The following is a 7,493-nucleotide window of genomic DNA, read 5'->3' as shown; positions in this document are numbered from 1 at the left end:
AATAGAATGAAAATAAGATCAGGGTATGTTAAAGTAGGTGCTATATGCTATAGGAGTCAGCCAGAAATGGCTGCCTGAGGGGTAGGTTAATGCTAAGTTCAGCAATTCCAACAGTAATAATTAATCTTTCTCATTAAATAAGTCATAGTTGAACGTAGGGACAAACAAAGTATGATCACATAATTTATCACAGAAAAATCATATAACTTTTACAGATTTCCAACATGTTTGTCCAGGTACTGTACACAGACAAACGTATATATATATATATATATATATATATATATATATTTAAAAATAAAGTAGTGTTTTATTGACTCCATTAAGGATCAGATAAGCTAAGCCGGACTACATATGCTCACTTCCAAAAGAAGTGGTAATTTGACTCAAATTGTCTAAGAATACACTATGACAAAGCACAATGGGAGTAAGGAAAATGAAGAAATTGTATGACAGATGACAGAGCAGACATTAAGAGCTCTGTGTATGTGCAATGGTAAACTAATAAAGGAGTAGGTAGTTAATTCTATGGAGAAGGGAGTACAATATGACCTGGCAGGCATAGTAGACTACAGTTTAGCACAGCCAAATTCAAATCAGATGCCTCAGTTGTTTTCCTACAGATATTTTTTAATATATGACGCTAATGAGTTTTTTTTTCTAATTAATGAAAATACATGAGTATTAGGGAACCATGGCTGCAGCGGCATATGTAGTGAAAGATTGCCTTATCTGGCATAAGTGGGAGAGGAGACCCTTGGTCTTGTGAAGGCTTGATGCCCCAGTGTGGGGGAATGCTAGGATGGTGAGGCACATGGGTGGGTGTTTTGGAGAGCACCCTCATAGAAGCAGAGGGGAGGTAGGATGAGATAGAAGGTTTAAGAGGGGAAACCAGGCAGGGGATAACATTTGAAATGAAAATAAATAAAATTACCAATTAAAATAAAATATAAAAACAAAACTATATATATTCATATAAATATAAATTCAGATAAATATATTCATATAAAGTAATGGATTTCATAAAAATAAAATAAATAAAAATGAATACCTTACACTATAATACTCTAACATCAGTGCTTTCAGGTAGTGATCATGTATTTCTTTGAGTGATGTGATTACAATTGATAATTCTCTTTTCAAGTTTGTATGAAGCAGATCTTTGTATTTATAATCAGACAATAAATATTATTTTCCACTGGATCTTTTAGAATGGACCTGTTGCTTATTCCATCGCTGCCTCTCTTAACATTCTCCCTTCTACATTCTGAAACTTTGTAAGCACCTGGCATAAAAACTGCTATTGGGTAAAGACCTTATTTTGAATTCTCTGTATTTTCTCAACTCATCTTCATAAGTTACTCTCTCTACACATTATAATGGAAACAAGCTTCAAATTAAAGACATAGATTTTCTAGGTTTTCAGTGTCTAGATCGAAATCGAGTTCCTATGGCGAAAACCTCATGCTCTTGGTCATAATCTTCCCAAGAACCTGGTAACATCATACAAAAGGTCAATGGTGGACCAGTACAAGGTGAAGTCAAAAAAATTTTCACTATACCTCCAGGGATGTCCACTCAGTGGCCTGCAGACTGCATGTTGTCAATGAGAGCTAGGAATGCAGCCCAACATGAAATCCTACATGTTACTTAAAACATAATGAGACTAGTTGGTTTTTTTCTGTAACTCGTTTAGTTGTTTCCTATTATAAACTTACAGGTGACAGTATGTCTGTGCACAGTCCTGGAACCCTTTTAGGCATTACCACATACACTAACAGTCTTCCTTGAAGACTTTTTGTTGTCTTTTTCTTCATATGAATTTTTCTTTTTACTAATTCTGTTCAAACATTGTTAAAGATAAACAAAACCATCTCAAAGTTACAACAGGCAAATAGCATTGTCTAGCAACAACAACAAGAAGTAAACACTAGTCTAGACTACATTGATAAAGAAATGTTCTACTCTGTTTTGGTTTGGTTTGCTATTAAAGGGGGGATCATTTCATAATCTATGTATAGAGAGGTCTTAAACAATATTTTTACTCAGTGAAACAGACCAATCACAAAAGGCAAACACTGTGATTCTCTCAAATGTGCTATCCAAACTGGTCAGACTCAGAAACCAGTGACTATACAGAAGGCGAATAGTATGATTTTGTTCAATGTGTAGAATTTCCTATTTATAAGATGAAAAAATTCTGGAGATCAGTTGTCTGTATGGATAAAAAGTTGTAATTAATATGGTGACATTGGTAAATATTGTGGCTTTAAAAAAAAACCATAATGTCAGAAAATTATTTTTGCCTGAGAGGAGAGGGTAAAAGCTTCATTGTCTCCATGACCCTCCTGTTCCTGCATTTTTATCTGTGTTATCTCTGCATCTGCCTTTTTCATTGCTCACCATTCACTCCTGAAACATTTCCAGTCTCATTACCTCCCAGACTATACCTGTGATAATTTTTTTAATCAAACAAAGATTTTTATCTCTTTCCATAGCCTCTTCATTTTATATGGGGTTTTGTATATTTATGTGTAAATAGTTCTTAAAACCCCTCCTGTATTTTGTTGTTAGGCATACTACATCAGTGCCATTGTTTTCATGATCTGCCACATCTTCAGGATTAGCATCTAACATTTCTTCATGTTCTTATGTCATACTGTCATCATGCTGGTCGGGCAGGAAAATCACAATAAAATGCTATTAGTATTGCTACAGGCTTTCAGTGTTTACCTCAAATTATAAAATACTTGAAGTTTAACTGAAAAAATATGAACATGTGGTACACAGTTTGAGAGTAATAAGGTTACTTAATATTCATGGATTGTTATGTTCACAGATGTTAATGTTAAAATCCAGATTTCTAGTTCACAGTAAATCCCGAGGCCAACATGACAAACAACTCTCAAGAACAAACTCATTTAATAAAGAAAGTTCAACTCCTTTTGATGGCCCTCACCTACATCTCTTTTCAACTTCATGTCATTCTCTAATTGTTCCTCACTTCATAACTACCATGAGTTTGGGCAACATACACAGCATAAATCTTTACCTCCCCCTCTCTATTCCACATTAAAGTGCTTTCTGATTCCTCAGACCTATGATTCACAGTCTTTAATGGGGTAGTTCTGATCCTGTTGACTTTTGTCTTTACAGTCAGCTTTAATATAACTATTTCCTAAAATTTTCTACAGAACACATAGGCAGGTTGTCTTTTATCTTCAGAGTACCCCTAAAATTGTGCACATAGTTTTCACACGAATTTTAAAAATATCCAATATGTTTCCATGATCTTACAGTGGGTTAGTGCCTCAACATTCTTTAAACATACATTTATTTCTATCACTTTTATGTCAACATTGTCTGCCATATACTAATGATTAAATAAAAGTTAGATTAACAAAAGAACAAAGAATCTCATGTAGACACTTCCACAGAAGCACGTCCAATTTAAGAAAAAACAAACTATGTTTGAAAAGAGTGGGGAGGTGGTTTCCCACATGTTTTTTCAGTGTAGGAGCATAAGGTTGCATCCAAGATTTGACTGAATCAAAACTCAAACAGCAAAAGAGAGTGAGCAAGGAAATACCAAAGTGGATGCACTGAGCCATCAAGGGGGAGAGGAGAATTTGGGAGTCAAGAAGAGCAAAGGCTAAGGTGCCCACCCATGTGAAGAGTATGGAGACTCCTTAGATGTCCCCCTCAGCATCTTCCTTACCCCCACCTGGAGCACTAGCAGTTGTAAATACAGCACAATGAGACCAGTAATGTGAGAGTGCCAAGTGGAATTTTGGTGTCTGCAGTCTGTATTGCCTTACCCTAACAAGTAGTGTCTGTTGCTGTTTCCCAGCTATGGTGAGGCTGGGACATCATCAGGAATTTCTTTCCTAATGCGGGAAGCACTGTATGTGAACAGACTCAACTAAGAGCCACCAGCCAAGCAGAGTTTCATTCAGGAAGTCTTCAAACCTGAATTCCTAAGAGCTGTTATTACCAGACAGTTCCCTCGAGTACCCAGGCTGTTAACTTTTTTAAAAAAGTCGTTCTACAGGAAGATATTCTAGGGGGACTAAAATAATCATTTATTACTAAGATACTTGAATTTCACCTGATGTTAAACAAAGTCAACCTGAGATCATATGGGGACTCCACATCTTTGAATTCTTTTTCTAAAGGAATATAAAACTATTTATTGGCCACTGCTCATTATGATTTACAATAAAGTAAAAATACAATTGGATGACATTCTGAAACTATGGGGTTACTTTTCTGGCTCATTGAACCAGAATCCAAATACTGAAAAAATTGATCCTACCAGTAAGGAATGAGTCAGGGTAAAGGAAAAGCCTGCATGTCATTAATAACATTAGCAAATTTTGTTCACTCACCTCCCCAGCAGGGCTTAAATTGCCAACATCAGCTCCAACCAGGATTCTATTTCCACATCAAACAGATTCTATGAATCATAGCATTTTAGTACAGATTTTCACTTTCTGCAAAGGAATGTTGGTTCATCAGAGGAAACTACAGACTGGCTGACCTGGGCCTGCCTCTGTAGACCAGCTGGCCTCTTAAATCAGAGCTCTAGAGTGCTGAGATCAAAGGTATACACTACTACACCCAGCCCAAGTCTTGTTATTGAATCACACTACTACTTTGTCTAATTCCATTTCCTGAAGGGGGAGTTGATATGAACAACATTCTGAAACTGCTGTACTTACTTGATAATACATCAATTCTCATGTGGTTGCTTTTAAACTCTCCAATAAATTAGACTCTGCTTAATCTGAAAAGTTATGATTTAGGAAAATGTTCACAATGATGGAATCTCATCAACTTCTGTTTTCATCTTCAGTTGTTTTGAGTATTAAAAACAAGACAAAACAAACAAGTTGTGTATTTTATATATACACTGTATATGAACAAAAAAGTCCAGAATGGTTCTTCTGTGTCCCAGTTAAAAATAAGTTCTGACCTTAGTAATGACTATAAAATATTCCCAATGATTAGGAAAACCTATTATTCAAACCTGAGGAAATACAACATGGTATCAAATATTCTATTGTTAAAGGAAGCAACTACAGAAAGTTATTACTCAAACAAATCAGTGCCATTTGAAGCAGAACAAAACCCAAAAATATCCCAACTACATTCAAAACCAGCATATCAAATATCAAACTTAATTTTTGTTAGAATGCTAATTTTTAGTATTTTACACTAGTAATACAAAACCCAAGATCCAGATATATATATATATGCAAATAATTACTGTGCTTCATCTTCAGGTCAAGAATGTCAAGTCGGCCTCTCCTCATAGAAGGCAATGACAATCTGAGGACACTTCATATTCACCTCCTTTGCCAGCACCAAGTCAGCCTCATCTGAGTCTTTCTATTTCATGAGAAACATTAACACTCCACTGCTGTCTGTGGCACTAATTATTCATTCAGGATCAAGACCTATAGCAAATTCACTTGGTTTGTCAGCAGAATCTCTTTTCTTTGATTTGCTATTATTAGTTTCACTGTCAGATAAAGATTTCCTTTTTGTACCATCTTTTTCTTTACCAGCTTTCTGAGAATTAAGAGATGCTTCAATTAATTCTTGGCAATCTAAATTTTCTTCTTATTCCCAAGTATTATTGCATCTGTGAACCTGTCTACTTTAGGAAATACTCCACCTTCCCATTCACCACACTACGGTCCAGTGCTTTTTTTGCCACAAATTCTTCAGGCTCGTTCTCTTCCACTTTTTTACTCTTTGAATTCCGTTTCCTTCCCATTTTTCAGTGTATTTTTATTGGAGGTCATTTTTTAAATTTAGTAGGAGACTTGAAGAGTTCATTGCTCAGATGCTCTGGGCAACAGACCCTGCAGTCTTCCGCCTACGTGCTTCATCTCCGTGACATCCGGGAAGAGGGGACACCTTGAATTCTTAAAGAGAGCATAATTTTGTATTGATGTAACATAAAGTGCAGCTGAGAATGCCTCAGTATCTGCAGGGACTTTGGTTCAGTTTCTTTTTAGATAGCTTGGAATACTCATCTCTTATGTAATTAATATTTATTCATGAACTATGCATATATTCTCATCTACTTTAAGTTCTGAAATTAGTACTTATAATACTTCAAATAATCCTCACATGTTCCAGATGTGTATACTTAAAAACCATTTTTGGGCCACCTGGAACAGCAGAGATCAAGGGACATAGGCCCAGTGAGAATGAGCTGTGAGTAACCAAAGCCCAGAGAGGGTTAGGCAGAGCACGAAGGAAAACGCAGCCCTCTGGTTCAGTGGAACCAGACCTCAGGCATAGGGAGGGACTCAATATCACCCCAGAAAGCCCTTGGGTACAGACCAAATGCTCAGGGCCTTTGGCACCTGGAATAGCAGAGATCCAGGGAAACAGGTCTGGTGAAACTGAGCTATGAGTAACCAAAGTGCAGAGAGGGTTAGGCAGAGCACATGGAAAATGCAGCCCTCCAGTTCACTGGAACCAGACCTCTGGCATAGGAACATGGGATCCGCCCCGAAAGCCCTGGATCAAAGTCTAGACACACAGGCCCACAATAAGGCACAAAAGTTATTAAAAAAGATAAGGAAGGACACTTTTTACTCATTACAGGGTAAATTTATCAGGAGGAACTCTCAATTTGTAACATATATGCTCCAAATACAGGAGCGCCCATATTCATAACAGAAACCATACAAAAGCTCAAAAAATACATTGCACCAGAAATAATAATAGTGGGAGACTTCAACATCCCACTCTTATCTATAGACAGATCATGGAAGCATAAACTGAACAAGGATGAAGTGAAACTAGCAGAGTTTATGAACCAATTGGAATTAATAGATATTTACATAACATTTCACCTTAAAACAAAAATACACCTTCTTCTTAGCACCTTACAGTACCTTCTCCAAAACTGACCATATAATTGTTCACAAAACAAGTCTCAATAGATATAAGAAGATTGAAATACTTCAATGCATCCTATTAGATCACCATGGATTAAGGCTCCCCTTTAATAGCAACAAAGAAAACAAAAGTCCTATATACACTTGGAAGCTGAATAAGGCTTTATTAAATGATAGCATGGTCAATGAAGAAATACAGAAGCAAATTAAGGATTTCCTAGAATTTAATGAAAATGAAAACACAACATACCCAAACCTAGGAAAGGCAACGAAAGCAGTACTAAGAGAAAAACTTATAGCTATGGGCGAATCCAAAAAGAAACTGGAGAGAGCATACACTAGCAACTTGAAAGCACAATTTAAAGCTCTAGAACTAAAGGAAGCAGATACACGCAAGAGAAGTAAATGGTGAGAAATAATCAATCTCAGAGCAGAAATTGACCAAATAGGAACACAAAGAACCACTCAAAGAATCAACAAAACCAAGGGCTGGTTTGTTGAGAAAATTAGCAAGATTGATAATCCCTTAGCCAGACTAATTACAGGGCAAAGAGAGAGTATCCAATTTAAGAA

The 7,493-nt window shown here is 36.3% G+C and overlaps 1 pseudogene across 1 annotated transcript; it reads right to left on the bottom strand.

Annotated features, from left to right (window-relative positions):
• Positions 1–5,265: 5,265 nt before the first annotated feature.
• LOC308416283 (chromobox protein homolog 3-like) lies at positions 5,266–5,810 on the bottom strand (annotated as a pseudogene). The gene has a single exon. The product of its transcript is annotated as a chromobox protein homolog 3-like (transcript).
• Between the last annotated feature and the right edge of the window lie 1,683 nt (positions 5,811–7,493).

The sequence above is a fragment of the Micromys minutus genome, assembly GCF_963924665.1.
Source record: "Micromys minutus genome assembly, chromosome: 2".
Lineage (NCBI taxonomy): Eukaryota > Metazoa > Chordata > Mammalia > Rodentia > Muridae > Micromys > Micromys minutus.
This window is presented reverse-complemented; position numbering and strand designations above follow the sequence as displayed.